This window comes from Solanum tuberosum, unplaced genomic scaffold (assembly GCF_000226075.1).
Source record: "Solanum tuberosum cultivar DM 1-3 516 R44 unplaced genomic scaffold, SolTub_3.0 scf00870, whole genome shotgun sequence".
NCBI lineage: Eukaryota > Viridiplantae > Streptophyta > Magnoliopsida > Solanales > Solanaceae > Solanum > Solanum tuberosum.
Window position 1 is genome coordinate 7,485 of NW_006239782.1, and position 200 is coordinate 7,684.

A 200-nucleotide genomic window follows, 5' to 3' on the forward strand; every position below is an offset into this window, starting at 1 on the left:
GAGTTACCGCCTAGCTAAGGCTCAAACTATCAGACTCAAGTCTGCTATATCAATCTACAAGGAGCTGACCGCCCGAAGCGACGTCGGAAAAAGTTCTACTGCCTGACGGCACCCGAAACTTCGCAAGTCTATAGCAACACTTGTCTAAGCCTAGACTAAGGCCAAACATACTTCAAATCAATATTATCATATACACCACA